The following is an 18,878-nucleotide window of genomic DNA, read 5'->3' as shown; positions in this document are numbered from 1 at the left end:
CTTCATTGTCACCTTAGCGATGTCCAGTCAGATAAGCTAATGCTTAATGTGTCCGTTCTATGCTTTGTTGAGTCTTCCACATTCTCTAACGAAGTATACGAAATTCCTGGATTTAGCCCTGTCGTACGTTTAGACTGTCCTGTATCCAACACAGTACGACCTAAAAGAGGCATTTTTATTTTTATAAAAAATGAATTATTAGAGAATGTTAGTCATTGTAGCAGTGGGCGATTTTGTAATAATTCAGATGTGTTTGAGTTTGCCGTATTTAAGTACATGTCTTTAGGGGTTTTGATAGTATATAGAAGTCCAAATTATCCGCTTATTAATTTTAAAACTGAATTTGAGAAATTATTTGTTAAATATCCCTTTTTATGCAGTGATTCCTCAATTGTATTAGGAGATTTTAATTTGTGTTTGCGCGCTATGACTTTTGCTAGGGATACCTTTATTTTTTTGCAAAGGACAGGCTTTAGTTCAGCGTTAGATTTGAAAACGTCAACAACCAACTGTGATACCCACATTGATTGGGCGTTTTCAAATATAAGTGACAGGTTGAGTGCTAGGATTTACCCGACTGTTTATAGTTACCACGATGCAGTCTCAGTTAGCGTTAGGGACGTTACTTAGTTATAAATAGGTGGAATATGATATATAATATTATGTTTTAAAATTATTTTATTTATTTTAATGTATTTTTTACTTATTTTATATATATAAATATACATTTTTTTTTTTTTGCCATATTTTTTTTTTTGGGGAATAAGGGGGTTCTTCAATTATATGATAAATAATATAAATTGGAGTGCCCCAAGTCGACTCGTAGGTCCCTAACACTATGTGCAGGTGACCCTATTGCGCTTGCAATAGCCTCCCCGTGGTATTCCCTGGGTATCGACATTTATAAATCGGTAGCGAATTCGAGCGGCGCATTACTATATACTAGTATTTTTTAATATCCTGTAAAAAGGAAACTTCTTTAGAGTTTTAAAATTACGAGTTTAAACTATGTAAGACTTTTATGCTGCGTACAGTCATTAATGTTATGAATGCCGAGTGGAAAATGTTTTCAATTTAAAATAATTTTCTGTGTGACTGGTGTACAGGGTATTTAAGAGTCGTGCTCGCACGACACTAGCATTCCTTTCTTGTTTTATTCTGTCCTAGTAGTTATACCCTGTACCCAAAGGGTACAAGGGTATATTAGTTTTGTGCGAGTGCACATGGAACACACAGAAGGAGGGTTGGTAGACCCCACAAAGTATATATATTCTTGATCAGCATGACAAGCCGAGTCGATATAGCCATGTCCGTCTGTCCGTCTGTCTGTCGGTCTGTATGAACGCAAGGATCTCCGAAAGTATAAGAGCTAGAATAACCTAACTTGGTATACAGATTCTCCTGAGACCGAGAAAGGACGAGTTTGTTCATTTTTTCTTTAATTTAGTTAATTTAGTTAATTAATTAAATTAATTTAGTTAATTAATTATATTAATTTAGTTAATTAATTTAAAATAAAATAAATTAGCAGTTCCTGCATTCTGTCCGGTATTAAGGCAGTCAAATCTTCATACTCTCCTGGGCCAGACAACATTCCCAGTTGTGTGCACAAGGCGTGTTCTACCTCCCTATGCCAACCATTGCTGAAGCTTTTCAATTTGTCGCTTGACACTGCAGTTTTTCAACTATTTGGAAAAACTCCTTCATTATTCCGCTCCACAAAAAAGGATGCAAGGCAGACATTTCAAACTATCGAGGCATCGCTAGGTTGTCCGCCATTCCTAAATTATTTGAAACAAGAAAGGAATGTTAAGTCAAGCGGGCTCAACTCTTAAATACCCTGAACCACCCCACAAAAGAAGAAACAAGTATTAAATTAATTTAATTAATTCAATTTAATTTAATTAATAAATAAATTAAATAAATTTAATTAATTAACTAAATCTATATATATAAAACAGTTTGTCCTGACTGACTGACTGACTGAATGATTGGTGATCAACGCACAGCCCAAACGGTAAAGGCTAGGAAGCTGAAATTTGGACTCAAGTATCCTTTCATAGTCTAGGTCCCCACTAAGAAGGGATTTTGGAAAATTCGAGCTCCAAAGGGGGGAAAACGACCTCCAAAGTTTGTTTGAAAAATCCGCATTTTTCAACCGATCGACTTAAAACTTAGTTTCTAAAATCAATTAAAGGATACAAACAAAACTGCATACTTAGATTTTCGAAATTTGTGTTGGAGCTTGAATTATTGGGGTTTTAATATTTATTCACTATTTCAAATGAAAAGTTTTTGTTATAAATTTAGTCCGATCGATTTAAAATTTGGATAATGTAATCTACGTAACTAAATCTACAACTTTGCATTCAAGGATTTTCAAAATATGAATTTTACAAAAGCAGGCAGAACAAACAATACAAAATATCAAACAGTTGGGGACAACTAAGTATATATATACACACATACAAACAGCTGTTCGTGTAGTTGCGTGCAAACGATTGAAATAGCCAAAGCAACATGTGAGACACTAATGTGTGAATGTCCATACATATGTGCACATCTATGTATGTACATATGTATCTACATATGTATGTATGTATGTACATTCGTCTTGCACTGACAGAGCAAGAAATGTTAATTAATTGAAAATTATATAATATAACATTTTTAAAAGTAATTTTTTCTTTGTTTAGTGCATTTGGCATTAGTGTTTTCATTAATAACTTTATGCAGCAACAACAAATATCAAATAGTTGGGGACATCACATACACACACTCACACACAACAATCAACAGTTCGTGTCTATGTGTGCGGTTCTCTACGTACGGTTGAAAAAGTAAAGAGAAACATATGTACATATGTACATATGTATGCCTGTGTATGAATATAGCATGTATGTACATTCGTATTAATGTATACATTGGGCAATCGAACACAGTTGTTTGATTGTAAAAAAAAATAATGCTCTAAAAACAACAACTGCAAGTCATTAGCTCGCTCTTCTTCTTTCGTTTTTACCATTTAATGTTAATTGCAAAGGCAAAACGCCAAAATGTTACAGTTACCGTCGCTAGGCAACGACTGCGTAAGCGATAGTAAAGCAGAAACCGAATAACGGAGCTACGCATATTCTGCTTCGCATTGCGGGCAGATGTATGTATGTATATGATTTGTTCTTATTGATGTCAATAAATAATTAGATTTTGTTATTTAAATATTCTGCTTATTGCATTCAAACTTCGATATTTTGTTGGTATCGGTGCCAGTGCTTTTTGATCGTGGCTCATCGCTGCACGGCATTGACACGAGTGCCGTGTTTCATATTCCGAGTTTGTGCGTGGCCGTATTGACTCAATATGGCACGAAAAGACTCAAATGTGAATTTAAATTTGGACTCAAGTATCGTTTCATAGAATCCATCATAGTGTAGGAGCACACTAAGAAAGGCTTTTGGAAAATTCTAGCTCCAACGGGGGGAAAACGAGCTTTAAAAAATATTAGTTATAGTGATCATGTTCGTTTAACGAAATAGTTTGTCAAGAACAAAAATGTAACGGACTACTGAACAATTTTTTGTCAAGAACAGAAAATGTTCATTTAAATACCTTAAATGCCTTCCTACTGGTAACCTTTAAGGTGAAAACATATGGGTAGGTTATGCACACACAAAATAAATACAATTGGAAACACATTGAGCCGGGTTAAGACGGGCAATACCTGGTAGTTAAATATAAAATATTCCATACATTTACATCAGAATCGTGTCTATGCCTGTTTGTGTACTTGTACATATGTATGTGTGCATTACATAATTATGTCAAAGCAGCAACAAATACAGCTGCGGACACAGCTTGGGCCTGGTTATATGGCTATAACTTTCTTTCTTATCAACCTATCATAATGAAACTTTCATCAATCAATTTAAACTTCTAAGAATTACGGGAGTTATAGAAAATCGTGAATAGGGGGGAGTGGGGGGTGCATCAGAAAAAATTAACAATCTTCCCATGTTAACTAGTTCTAGGCTAAGTAAACCCTGTTTTATTATTATGGGAAATTCTCCGTCTAGGGACCGGTTTATATATAATTTACTATGTATATTTATATATGAGAGTCCGCACTGTCCAGGTCTGATCCAAGACGTCGTCAAAGCCCCATAACTACAGGCTTTCCGGCAGCTGCCTTGCCGATTTAATGGCCGCCGAACATACCCGGCGCAGGGTACCATTGCAATATATATGTATAGTATATGTATGTACATATGTTTAGAATGTACATATAACTGATGACCGACCGCCTTAACGTATAAATTGCTTTGCAAATGTATTTATTTATGTTTTGTTCAACGAAATATTCAAGATACCGATGCTGAAACAACAAATGGATCTTCAGTGAGAAATGAAGTATTATTTCAAATATTAAAGTATCAATTTAAATCATGCGAAAAGTCTATTCATACTGTCCGCACAGTCCGTACAGTCCGCAGCTCCAACGTGACTGCTCTTTGTAGCTGAGCAATACTGCCGTCGCTTGTGCTTTCCTTTACCTCATTTCGTAGCGGCAGTGCAGCGACACCGCGTCATTCTGCCTCTCCCTCTTTCGGCCAAAGCTCGTTTTGAGCGCGTCGTTGTCGCGTCTGTTCTTTGTAGCAGAGCTTCGATCAGCTACACTGACTAGCCGATCTGGCTTCTGCTGACGTTTCGCTCTCGCTAATATTTTGCAGTCAACCTTAGCAACCGACCGCCGACGTTTGCGTATTTCTTTTCTATCTATGTATATTTAACAAAAAAGGAATGCTAAAGTTGAGCAACTCTTAAATACCCTCTACCACCCCACAAAAAAGAAACAAGTAAAAAAGCTAAAGTCGGGTGTCACTTTGAAATACTCTGTACATATGTTTAGAATAAATATAGAAATTAACAAGAGAGAACGCTACAGTCGAGCAAGCCCGACAGTGTAATACCCTGTACCCAGGTAAACTTCCGTCACTGAGTTATATGCGCCCATAGCAGCAGCAAAAAGAGGAAGAAGAAGAGCGAACTCGTTGCTGCAGTTTGTGGGGGTTGTACTGGCGAGAATTTGTTTCGCTAATAACTTTTCACAGAATTGACCGAATTGGATAAAATTTTAAACAACAGTAGACAATTATATATAAATTATGTGTGCAAAGTTTGGTTTAGGTAGCATTTGAAATGTGGACGCTATTGACGAAATTCTGTAGCGGGGGAAGGGGGGGAAAATTAAAAAAAAAAAATAAACTCGTCCTTACTCGGACCTAGGAGAATCTGGATGCCAACTTTGGTTATTCTAGCTTTTATAGTTTCTGAGATCCTCGCGTTCATCCAGACGGACGGACATGGCTAGATCGATTTCTCTCGTCATGCTGATTCAGAATATATATACTTTATGGGGTCGGAGATGCTTCCTTCTGCATGTTATATACTTTGCACAAACCTAATATACCCTTTTTACCCTACGGGTACAGGGTATAAAAACAAGATAGAACGCTACAGTCGAGCAAGCCCGACAGTAAAATAGCCTGTACTCTCCACAAAAAAGAAAAAATTAAAAAAAAAAAAATTTTTTTTAAAAATTAAATTTAAGAAAAAAATGAATGAATTTATTTATTAATTAAATTAAATTAGAATACATGTTTATGTTCAGTTTTAACAGCATACATTTACATCACGTACCTATGCGTGTTTATATGCGTGTATGTATGCAGCACAAAGTTGAACCAAAGCAGAATTGACCTATCATGATGAAATTTGGCACACGGACACATTAGTACCAACTGGATGTACCTACCATTTAAAAAAATTTATTTCAAAATTCCGAGAATTACGGAAGTTATAAGAAAAAACACGAATTGCGGGGGAGTGGGGGGTGCATCGAAACTCGTACTTTCTCGGTCTTAGGAGAATATGGAAACCAAGTTTGGTTATTCTAGCTCTTATACTTTCTGAGATCCTTGCGTTCATACGGACAGACGGACGGACGGGGGGGGGGGGGGGGGGGGGGGGGGGTGTGTATTTGCAAAATTTTAGTTCGAATTTCCAAGAATTATGGGAGTTAGAGAAAATCGTGATTTGGATAGGGGGGAGGGAGGGAAATTCCAAAATACACATTTTCTGCGTATTCACATAAGGCTTCTGGGACTAAAATTTAGTGGATTATACGATTATACGAACGGTGTTACGGAAAAACCCCCATAGGGAGGAAGTGGGGGGGGGGGGGGGGGAAATCAAAAAAATAAAACAAACTTGCACAGCGTAAACACATGACGAATCTTTGTGCAAAGTTTGGTATCTCTACCTCTTATAGTCTCTGAGATCCAGGTGTTCATACGTGTCTCGTCATGCTGATCAACAATATATATACTTTGTGGGGTCTGCCACGCCTCCTTCTGCCTGTTACATTTCAGCTCTACCAAATTTTAGTTCAAAATTCCAAGAATTACGGGAGTTATAGAAAATCGTTATGGGGGGAGAGTGGGGGGGGGGGGTGGATCAGAAAAAATGAACAAACTCGTCCTTTCTCGGGCTCAGGAGAATCTGTATACCAAGTTTGGTTATTCTAGCTCTTATACTTTCAGAGATCCTTGCGTTCATACAGACAGACAGACGGACATGGCTATATCGATTCGGCTTGTCATGCTGATCAAGAATATATATACTTTGTGGGGTCTACCAAGCCTCCTTCTGTGTGTTCCATGTGCACTCGCACAAAACTAATATACCCTTGTATCCTTTGGATACAGGGTATAATAAATTAATTTAATTTAATTATTTAATTAATTTAATTTAATTAATTAACTAAATTAAATATAACAAGTAAAAAAGCTAAAGTCGGGTGTCCCGACTTTGAAATACTCTGTACATATGTTTACAATAATTATAGAAAATAAAAAAAATTAAGAAAATAAAAAAAAAAATTTGATCGATTTTACCTCTCTCGGTATTCGAACTCACGTAAAGGGTGTATAATTGCACATTTACATAGCAATTGCGTCTGTGTGAGTGTATGTATGCCTATGCGCATCAATTCGTGTCTGTGTAAGCATTTTCGCAGTCAACCAAACAGCAACATCAACAACAGCCGCGGGCAGCGCTTGAGCAGCGCTGCATCAGCAAATTTATTTATGGCTATAACTTCTTGTTAAATCGGTCTATCATAATGAAATTTGGCATACGGACACATAATAACTAACTGGGGGTATTTCCAAAATTTTAGTTCGAAATTCCAAGAATTACGGGAGTTACGATTTGCGGGGTAGAGGGGGGAGGGAGGGGAATTCCAAAATATACATTTTCTGCGTATTCACATAAGGCATCTGGGACTAAAATTTGGTGTTCCTAGGTCTTATAATCTCCGAGATATAGGCGATTATACGAATGGAAAATCGGGAAAACCCCCATAGGGGGGAAGTGGGGGGGAAAATCAAAAAAATAAAACAAACTCGTATAGAATACACACATAACGCATCTTCGTGCAAAATTTGGTGTCTCTATCTCTTATAGTCTCTGAGATCCAGGTGTTCATACGGACGGACAGACAGACAGACAGGGCTAGATCGACTCGTCTCGTCATGCTGATCAAGAATATATATACTTTGTGGGGTCTGCCACGCCTCCTTCTTTGTGTTACATGTACACTCGCACAAAACTAATATACCCTAATTAATGTACCCTTTGGGTACAGGGTATAAAAAACTTGCAAAAAAATAAGATTTGTGATCGTGGAACTAATATAAAGTTGGTCCCGTACGACATCGAGAGTGTAAAATTTAACAATTTGAAATTATTATCATTTTGGGTGGCAGCTGCCCGCTTTGCACCCCCCTCGCTACGGCCATGCCGCCTCCCCTCTTCGATGTGAAGTGGTACTGGAACGATCTTGAAAATCTGGCACACTGGTATACCCATACATACTATATGTACAAGTATATGTAAACCTTGCGTCTATTATAAGCACGTTGTCCTTGAATATTGCCTGAGCCATCATTAGTGTGCAGTTAATAAACTGAAAATTTTCAGGAGACGTTCCGCCTGTAGTTTGTGCTGAATTTTGCCCAGCTCTGCCAGCAGGTTGATTATGATACAGTATGATAGTCGTGCGTGTTAAATCTGCAGTCACTTGACTGTTCGGACGTTATTATAATGCCCTTTAGTAATTTTAGCTATTTTGTAGCAGTTTTAACTTAAACTATTTTGAACAAAATGTCCCTGTCTAGGGTTCGGATTTTCATGACTCTATTTTGTTTAGATACCGAAAATATCCTTTTGAATTTAAGGGCCGACCAACATACGTCATTGAGGTTCAGTGTTGCCAATTTAGCTTTTTTCCCGTCAAATCTGGTTGTTTTTCAAATCAAATTGAGGGAAAAAATTCGAAATTAAAAATACATTTAGCTTTTTTTCCGCTTTTTGTAATTTTACCAACATTTATGTAAAAAAAATGTGATAAAGTGGCAGCTTTAGTTGAAATAAAGTACTTCTTTATTACAAAAGTGCGCAGTATTTCATTAAAGTGGCAGCTTTATCATTATTTTGATCGATATTTTTCAATGACACCACTAGTTGAAATAAAGTACCATCTTTATTACAAAAGTTCTCAGGATTTATAAAAGTGAAAAGTGAAATATATTAAATGCCGAAAGAATATAAACAAAAGTGCCGAAAAGTTTGGCTTAAAAGCGACGAAATTAAATTTTGGCTCCGCAGAGATGACACGGATGATCAGAGAGTGTTTTGCAGTTATTGCAAGTGCACGATTATTGCAAAACTAAGTGATTTGCGCGCCCATGCACTTACGAAAAAACACACAAGTTGTATGGGTGCATTTCAACAAAAGAACAAAATTGATTTTGTTCCTGTGACTGTAAGGCCGTCGAAGCAAGAAGCAGCTTTATGTTTGTTTGTGGCGCAGCATACAGCAATAGCGCAAGTCGACCATTTGGGAAACTTTTGCTCTAACTATTTTGAAGGTGAAGCTGCAGGGCGCATACGGCTACACAGAACTAAATGCGCAAATATTATTAAAAATGTATTGGGCCGACATTTTGCCGACGATTTGCGCAGCGATATAGGAGATGCTAAATTCAGCCTCCTATTAGATGAATCCACGGACATCAGTGTCACCAAACTCCTAGGTATTTATATATCCATTAATAATTTGCTTATGTCACTTTTATATATAATGTGTATTTCATGTGTTTTTTGCATATATGTACATACATATGTTTATACTTAGGTGTCGCCATCAATTATTTTTCCTTTGAACGAGGCGTGTTTGTTTCAACATTTTTGAATGCAAAAACATTAGAAAGTGGAAATGCATCATGCATTGCAGAGGGCGTAAAAAACGTGTTACAGCTTTACAAACTTGACATAAAAAATTTGATAGGAATTGGAACAGATAACGCTAATGTTATGGTAGGCATAAACAAAAGCGTGTACACCGAATTAAAAAAGGAAGCACCTTCTCTAATTTTAATTAAATGTGTTTGTCATTCCGTGCAACTCGCTATAAGTCACGTTTGTAAGCAAGTATTACCAGAGAGCTTGGAATTTTTAATTTATGAGACTTATAACTGGTTTTCCAAAAGTTCTTCTCGACAAATCGAGTGTAAAACAAGTAAAAAGTCGGGTGTCCTGTCTTTGAAATACTCTGTACATATGTTTACAATAATTATAGAAAATAAAAACAAGAAAGGAATGCTAAAGTCGAGCAGGCTCAACTCTTAAATACCCTGTACCACCCCACAAAAAAGTAATTTAATTAATTAATTAACTAAATTAATTTAATTAATTAACTAAATTAATTTAATTAATTAACTAAATATTAACTAATTAAATATAAAATACTAGCAGGTATTGCCCGTCTTAACCCGGCTCAATATAATGTTTCCAATTGTATTTATTTTGTGTGTGCATAACCTACCCATATGTTTTCACCAGGAGATAACGCAACGTTTTAAGATAGACTATGTGCAAAAAAGGGGAATAATTGTAAGGGTATATCCTAATTTTAAATTCACATTTGAGTCAATACGGTCACGCACAAACTCGGAATATGAAACACGGCACTCGTGTCAATGCCGTGCAGCGATGAGCTACGATCAAAAAGCACTGACAATTCTCATCTCAATTTGCTAGAGTAAAACTTTCGATAGTTGAAGCCACCGATACCATCAAAATATCGAAGTTTGAATGCAATAAGCAGAATATTTAAATAATAAAATCTAATTATTTATTGAGATCGATAAGAACAAATCATATACATACATACATCTGCCCGCAATGCGAAGCAGAATATGCGTAGCTCCGTTATTCGGTTTCTGCTTTACTATCGTTTACGCAGTCGTTGCTTAGCGACGGTAACTGTAAACTTTTGGCGTTTTGCCTTTGCAATTAACATTAAATGGTCAAAACGAAAGAAGATGAGCGAGCCAACAACTTGAAGTTGTTGTTGTTGTTTTGTATTTACATGCTTCATACATATACAGGCATAGATACATATGCTTGTACATATGTATGTATGCATGGGCACACATAGACACGAACTGTTCCCAACTATTTGATATTTGATATATGGCAAGTAAAAAACATATTGCTATATTTTAATCGTTGAATGCCAATTTGTTGATATAGTTATGTTGATTACATTACCCAAATTTGAAATCGATCGGACAAAATTTATAACACAAACTATTCATTTGAAAAAGTGAATAAATATTAAAACCCCAATAATAAAATTAAATGCGATATATCGAAAATATCGATACTTGTGTTGATATATCGTAATACATGTCGAATACAAATACATCGAAAAACATCGTTTGAGAGTTATTGATTATAATACTGTATTCGATTGTACACTGTACACATACATACATACAAATTTATTTGTATGTGTACTGTAACTGTAAACTTTTGGCATTTTGCGTATGTAATGAACAGGCGTAAATGATCAAAACGAAAGAAGATTTGCGAGCCAATAACTTGAAGTTGTTGTTGTTGTTTTAAAAATTTTGATTTGAAACCATAGAAAACTATTTTTTACAATTAAACAACAGTGTTCGATAGCCCACTGCATACTTGTACATACAAACCTATATATGTATATAGGAATGTATGAACGTACATACATACTTATTGATGTACATACATACATATGTACATGCTATACATACAGACGTATGTACGTATGTAATACATATGGTGCTGGCGTAATTCATAATGCGAAATTCTTTCTAAGGGGAGAAATGTCCCCCCTGCCCAACCTGTGTACGCCCTTGCAACTACACGAACAGCTGCTTGTATGTATGTATGTGTGTGTGTGTGTATGTATACTGAGTTGTCCCCAACTGTTTGATATTTTGTATTGTTTGTTCTACCTGCATTTGTAAAATGCATATTTTAAAAATCGTTAAATGCAAAGTTGTAATTTTAGTTACGTAGATTATATTACCCAAATTTGAAATCGATCTGACAAAATTTATAACACAAACTTTTCATTTGAAAAAATGAATAAATATTAAAACCCCAATAATTCAAGCTCCAACACAAATTGTTTGTATTCTTTTATAGATTATAAAACCTAAATTTAAAGTTGATCGATTCAAAAATGCAGAATTTTCAAACAAACTTTGGAGCTACTTTTCCCCCCTTTGGAGCTCGAATTTTCCAAAATCCCTTCTTAGTGCGCATCTACACCATGATAGGATACTTGAGCCCAAATTTCAGTTTCCTAGCTTTTACCGTTTGGGCTGTGGGGTGTTGATTGTGTTTCAATTTTTCCACGGAAAACCCCCCTTTTTTCATGCCCCAGGAAAAATGGTGAAAAACCAAGTATACAGTTTTTCTTGTATTCTTTTTGAGAGTATACAAACTAAGTTTGAAGTTAATTGGATGAAAATTGTAGATTTTTCATACAAACGTTGGAGCCCGTTTTCCCCCCTTTGGCGTTCGAATTTTCCAAAACCGCTTCTTAGTGCTCACCTACACCACTGAAGACAACATGTGTCCAATTTTCAGCCTCTTAGCTCTTACCGTTTGGGCTGTGCGTTGATTGCACATAGCTTTTCGTTTACCGAATTTTCCACCGGAAAATCATTATTATTCAGGCCGCAGGAAAAATATTGAAAATCCAAGTATACAGTTTTTTGTGAGAATATACAAACTAAGTTTGAAGTTAATCGGATAAAAATTGTAGATTTTTCATACAAACGTTGGAGCTCGTTTTCCCCCCTTTGGAGCTCGAATTTTCCGAAACCCCTTCTTAGTGCTCACTTTCACTATAAGAGGGATCTTGTGTCCAAATTTCAGCTTCCTAGCTCTTACGTTTGGGCTGTGCGTTGATTGCCGATCAGTCAGTCAGGACAAACTGTTTTATATATATAGAGATTCCATGCATGCATACATACATTTAAATTTACATCAGAATCGTGCCTTATGCGTGTTTGTGTACTTGTACATATGTATGTATATGTGCATTGGGCCTGGTTATATGGCTATAACTTTCTTTCCGATCATTCTATCATAATGGAACTTGGTATACAGATATATAATTACTAACCTAATGTGACTACCAAACTAAAGTTTTTACTTTAGTTCAAAACTCCAAGAATTACGGGAGTTATAGAAAATCGTTAATAGGGGGGGAGTGGGGGGGTTAATCAGAAAAAATGAACAAACTCGTCCTTTCTCGGTCTCAGGAGAATCTGTATACCAAGTTTGGTTATTCTAGCTCTTATACTTTCGGAGATCCTTGCGTTCATACAGACAGACAGACGGCTTGTCATGCTGATCAAGAATATATATACTTTGTGGGGTCTACCAAGCCTCCTTCTGTGTGTTCCATGTGCACTCGCACAAAACTAATATACCTTTGTACCCTTTGGGTACAGGGTATAAAAATTAAGAAAATAAAAAAAAATTCAATGATCGATTTTACCTTTCTCGGTATTCGAACTCACGGAAAAGGTGTATAATTGCACATTTACATAGCAATTGCGTCTGTGTAAGTGTATGTATGCCTATGCGCATCTATTCGTGTCTGTGTAAGCATTTTCGCATTCAACCAAACAGCAACATCAACAACAGCCGCGGGCAGCGCTTGAGCAGCGCTGCAGCAGCAAATATATTTATGGCTATAACTTCTTGGTAAATCGGTCTATCATAGTGAAACTTGGCATACGGACACATAATTACTAACTGGGGGTATTTGAAATTCCAAGAATTACGGGAGTTAGAGAAAATCGCATTTGCGGGGGAGAGGGGGGGAGGGAAATTCCAAAATATACATTTTCTGCGTATTCGCACAAGGCACCTTGGACTAAAATTTGGTGTTCCTAGGTCTTATGGTCTCCGAGATATAGGCGATTATACGAATGGAAAATCGGGAAAACCCCCATAGGGGGGAAGTGGGGGGGGGGGGGGAAATCAAAAAAATAAAACAAACTCGTATAGAATACACACATAACGCATCTTTGTGCAAAATTTGGTGTCTCTATCTCTTATAGTCTCTGAGATCCAGGTGTTCATACGGACGGACAGACAGACAGACAGGGCTAGATCGACTCGTCTTGTCACGCTGATCAAGAATATATATACTTTGTGGGGTCTGCCACGCCTCCTTCTGCCTGTTACATTTTTCAGCTCCCGCAAACCTAATATACTCTTGTACATTTCATGTACAGAGTATAAAGATATATCAGTGCATAAACAATGATAAGGTATGTGTGGCAATTCCTCAAGCTACTTGTTATATGTTTTTAAGTTTCTGTACTAACATATGTGTGTGCTGTCTGGCTCTCAAGGTTTCGTACTATTGCAAAGTGACCGTCAGTATTTGTTTTATTAACATTTGTATTGTATCAATATTAAGAATTTTTCCAATCCACTAGAATCCACTGAAAATTTCAAAAGTGAGCGACACGAGATGGCTTTCGATAGAATTGGCAGTGACTAGAATATTTGACCAGTGGGAAGAGCTAAAACTTCATTTTGCCTTAGCGGCAAATAACGAAAAATGCCACAAAGCTCAAATCCCACATAATCTGTTCAAGGAGGAACAAAATTACCTGTTATTGCTTTTCCTTAAACCAATTCTGACCGATTTACAAAAAGTAAACAAGTGCTTTCAAAGCAACAATGCAAACACGACAGAATTAGTTAATGAGTTAATATTTGCAATTAACTCTCTAAAAAAAAAGGAATTATTCCACCGGATCTAGAATTAAATATTTTCGAAACAAACGACATCGAACAATTCGTCCATAAGGATTTATAAAAGGGATACGAATTTGAAAAAATTGAAATCCCTAGAAATTGATCCGCTAGTGGAAAATAAGCTACGAGACTGCTGTACAATTTTTTTGGTTGCTCTCATTAAGGAATTAAAACAAAGGTAATTAAGTTTGTTTTACTTTTTCATTAACCAAGAAATAATTTTTATAGCCTGTACCCAAAGGGTGAAAGGCTATACTAGCTTTGTGCGTATGTATGTAACACACAGAAGGAGGCGTGACAGACCCCACAAAGTATATATATTCTTGATCAGGATGAGAAGACGAGTCGATATAGCCATGTCCGTCTGACCGTCTGTCTGTATGAGCGCAAGGATCTCAGTAAGTACAAGAGCTAGGATAACCAAAATTGGTATCAAGGTTCCTATAAGCCCTAGGCAGAACGAGTTTGTCTATTTTTTCTGATACACCCCCCCACTCCCCCGCAATTCGTATTTTTTCTTATAACTTCCGTAATTCTCTGAATTTTGGTAGGTACATCCAGTTAGTACTAATGTGTCCGTGTGCCAAATTTCATCATGATAGGTCAATTCTGAAGAAAGTTATAGCCATAAGTAAAATCGCTGCTCATGCGCTGCCTGCAGCTCTGTCGGCAGCGCTGCCCGCATCTGTTGTTGTTGTTGCTGCTTTTGTTAAACTTTGTGCTGCATACATACACGCATAGGTACGTGATGTAAATGTATGCTGTTTAAACTGAACATAAACATGTATTCTAATTTAATTTAATTAATTATTTTAATTTATTAATTCATTCATTTTTTTTAATAATTTAATTTTTATAGCCTGTACCCAAAGGGTGAAAGGCTATACTAGTTTTGTGCGCATGTATGTAACACACAGAAGGAGGCGTGGCAGACCCCACAAAGTATATATATTCTTGATCAGGATGAGAAGCCGAGTCGATATAGCCTTGTCCGTCCGTCCGTCTGTCTGTCCGTCTGTCCGTATGAACGCAAGGATCTCAGAAAGTATAAGAGCTAGAATAACCAAACTTGGTTTCCATATTCTCCTAAGACCGAGAAAGTACGAGTTTGAGTTTTTTTTCGATGCACCCCCCACTCCCTCGCAATTCGTGTTTTTTCTTATAACTTCCGTAATTCTCGGAATTTTGAAATCAATTTTGGTAGGTACATCCAGTTAGTACTAATGTGTCCGTGTGCCAAATTTCATCATGATAGGTCAATTCTGAAGAAAGTTATAACCATAAGTAAAATCGCTGCTCATGCGCTGCCTCTGTCGGCAGCGCTGCCCGCAGCTGTTGTTGTTGTTGCTGCTTTGGTTCAACTTTGTGCTGCATACATACACGCATATAAACACGCATAGGTACGTGATGTAAATGTATGCTGTTAAAACTAAACATAAACATATATTCTAATTTAATTTAATTAATTAATTAATTCATTAATTTTTTTTAATAATTTAATTTTTTTTTTAATTTTTTTTTTTTTAATTTTTCTTTTTTTGTGGAGAGTACAGGCTATTTTACTGTCGGGCTTGCTCGACTGTAGCGTTCTATCTTGTTTTTCCATTTTAGGCTCCAAGAGAATTTTAAAATACTGAAGCAAATAAATGTTTTTTCGGTCGATAACATTTTTCGCAGGAAACAAAACAGCATTACTGAAATTTTGGAGTACCTCAACCCAGAAAATATTCCAGATATCGAGCGCCAGTTTGATGAAGATGTCAAGCTAGTAAAGTGGGAAAATACCAGCGACACCACAAAGTTTTGGTATGAAGTGTATTCCTACAAGGATTCCGCTGGAAATAAAAGGTTTTTTGAGCTGGCTACGTTTGCGCTCCAAATGCTGTCTCTACCCTGGTCAAACGCAGAAATTGAAAGAGTGTTCAGCCAGGTTAATTTAATCAAATCTAATTTGAGGAATAGATTAAGCCTGAGCACGCTCAACAGCATTTTATGTATTCGGTAATTGTCACAAAATATGAAAAACACACTTTCCACTGTGGCGTATATCACTTTAACAAGAGACATTTGGTCAGACATCCAAATGCTAAGTTTTCTTGGAGTTACAGCCCATTTCGCCATTGGAACTGAATATCACTCAATTACTTTGGGTGTGTATCACTTAAATGAACGGCACACTTCTGAATACATCGCAGAAATGTTCGCAAAAACATACAAGGAATGGGGTTTTGATAAAAACAAAATTTCAGCAGTAGTAAAAGCGGTAGAAATTGCTTTTGGCAAAAAAAAACATCTACCGTGCTTTGCGCACACACTAAATTTAGCTCAACATATTTTAGATGTTCCCGAGTTGCAAGCAATCTTGTCAAAGGTAAAAACGATCGTTACGTTTTTTAAACAAACCTGTGTAGCAAGTGATGAACTTCGAAAAAATCAGATACCAAATGAATACAGGATGTTCCTACCCGGTGGAACAGCACGTTCTATATGATACAACGTTTTTTAGAGCTTCGCACTATTGTCAGTGAAATTTTGATAACGCACAAAACAGCACCACCGATGTTATCTGGCATGGAGTTGGCTATACTGCCTACACTCCTAAATATATTGAGGCCACTTGAAGCTGCGACCAAGGAAATATCTGCTGAAATATATTGTTCGATCAGCAAAGTAATCCCCCTTATACACTGCATGATTTCGAAAATAAAATCGATTGTAGTTGCTGACCCGATAATGGAGGAAGTGTATAAACGAACAATAAATCAAATTGAACAAGATAGAACGCTACAGTCGAGCAAGCCCGACAGTAAAATAGCCTGTACTCTCTACAAAAAAGAAAAATTAAAAAAAAAATAATTAAATTATTAAAAAAAATGAATGAATTAATTAATTAATTAAATTAGAATACATGTTTATGTTTAGTTTTAACAGCATACATTTACATCACGTACCTATGCGTGTTTATATGCGTGTATGTATGCAGCACAAAGTTGAACCAAAGCAGCAACAACAACAACAGATGCGGGCAGCGCTGCCGACAGAGCTGCAGGCAGCGCATGAGCAGCGATTTTACTTATGGCTATATCTTTCTTCAGAATTGACCTATCATGATGAAATTTGGCACACGAACACATTAGTACTAACTGGATGTCCCTACCAAAATTGATTTCAAAATTCCGAGAATTACGGAAGTTATAAGAAAAAACACGAATTGCGGGGTACAGATACGTGCGAACAAACTCGATCTGCCTAGGGCTTATAGGAACCTTGATACCAATTTTGGTTATCCTAGCTCTTGTACTTACTGAGATCCTTGCGCTCATACAGACAGACGGACATGGCTATATCGACTCGTCTTCTCATCCTGGTACAGGCTATAAAAACGTATGGGCGCCATAGAACAAGTATCAGCATTAGCCATAGCAACAATATTGGATCCCCGCTTCAAAAAACTTCATTTTGTAGACCCAATTGCGTGCTCCAATGCTTTGTTTAAAATTAAAGAGCTTGTGAAACAACAAGTACAAGATAAAAATTGTGCTGCGGGTTCGGACTCTGATAGTTCATACAAAAGTTGTGAGTCAGACTTCAATTTATGGACTGATCACCATAAACTGGTGCAACGGGACTGGAAGTCTAACAAAACGGATGAATCTATGTCAGACGAACTATCAATGTATTTGAGAGCACCAGTAAGCCGCTTCAATGAAAATCCTCTGGAAGTGTGGATGGACTACCAGCTGCAATTTCCAAAGCTACTCAATATAGCTTATAAGTATTTGACAATGGTGGCCAGCTTCGTGCCATGTTTCAAAGGCTGCACAGGTCCTTACTCACCAAAGGAGCCGTTTGCAAGCCAAATGTGTAAATAAAATTCAGTTTTTGCAAAATTTCCCTAAAAACCAATGGGACCTATAGCAATAAATCTTTATGTACTTAATATTTCATAATACACGTACATTTTCTGTTTTTATCATATATATTTAAACTAAATGCGATATATCGAAAACATCGATGTTTTTCGTTAATATATCGCAATGCATCGATGCAATATTTGGATGCATCAAATCGAAAAAAACATCGATGTTTTTTTTACATGAGCATCCCTGCGCTGACTGACTGCTCTGCTTTCTGCTATCGTTTTTCTCTCGCGAATTTTTCTGCAGTTACCATATGCAACCGATAGCAAGGGAGAACACTACAGTCGAGCATGCCCGACAGTGAAATACCCTGACTCAGAAAACCTTCCACCACTGAGTTATATACACCCCTAGTAGAATAATAAATAAGAAGAGCGAGCTTGATGCTGCAGCTTCTTGGCATAGAACTAGAGTGAAAAGGTTTCGCTGATAACTATTCTTAGAATTGACCGATTTAGATGAAATTTGAAAAAAGTAAAAAATTGTATATACATATATAGATTACGTCTGCAATGTTTGGTTTACGTATCTGTTAAATGAAATGTGGACAGTATTATCGAAATTCTAGGGCGGGGGAAGGGGAGGAAATTCAAAAAAATAAAATAAAATCGTCCTTTCTCGGATGTAGAAGAATTTGAATACCAACTTTGTTTATTCTAGCTTTTATAGTTTTTGAGATGCGGACAGAGATTACATTTATGGCTATAACTTTCATCATAA

This window comes from Scaptodrosophila lebanonensis, unplaced genomic scaffold (genome assembly GCF_003285725.1).
Source record: "Scaptodrosophila lebanonensis strain 11010-0011.00,11010-0021.00 unplaced genomic scaffold, SlebRS2 tig00000072-arrow-pilon, whole genome shotgun sequence".
Classification (NCBI taxonomy): Eukaryota; Metazoa; Arthropoda; class Insecta; order Diptera; family Drosophilidae; genus Scaptodrosophila; species Scaptodrosophila lebanonensis.
This window is presented reverse-complemented; position numbering follows the sequence as displayed.